Below are 763 nucleotides of genomic sequence, written 5' to 3' on the forward strand. Positions count from 1 at the left end.
ATACAGATATAGATACAGATATAGATAAAGATATAGATACAGCTACAGATATAGACATATACATAAATATAAATATAAATATAAATATAAGTATAAATATAAATATAAATATAAATATAAATATAAATATAAATATAAATATAAATATAAATATAAATATAGAATATAAATATAAATATAAATATAAATATAAATATAAATATAAATATAAATATAAATATAAATATAAATACAGAATATAAATATAAATATAAATATAAATATAAATATAAATATAAATATAAATATAAATATAAATATAAATACATATATATATATATATGTATACATAAAAGATAAAAAAAAACAAAAAAAGTAAAGAAAAGCAAACCTCTTTTCTCTGGGTCCTCGATGGCTACATGGAGAGTTTCTCCGTCTTCATCTGTTCCTTTTAGTGTAGACAAATGCACTATTTGTTTGTTGCTTTTTACTGGCTGTATTGCTTTTAATACTGTTGTTACTGATAGACCTTTATAAAAAAGAAAAAGAAAAAAAAGAAAAAGAAAAAGAAAAAAAAAAGAAAAAGATATATATATTTAGGTATGTATGTATATGTGTATGTTTGTGTAGACAAATGCACTATTTGTTTGTTGCTCTTTACAGGCTGGATTGCTTTTAATACTGTTGTTACTGAGAGACCTTAATAAGAAAAAGAAAAAGAAAAAAGAAATATATATATATATATATATATATACATGTATATATATATATATATATATATATA

This window comes from Eimeria mitis, genomic scaffold, assembly GCF_000499745.2.
Source record: "Eimeria mitis Houghton genomic scaffold, Emh_scaff429, whole genome shotgun sequence".
NCBI classification, from domain to species: Eukaryota; Apicomplexa; class Conoidasida; order Eucoccidiorida; family Eimeriidae; genus Eimeria; species Eimeria mitis.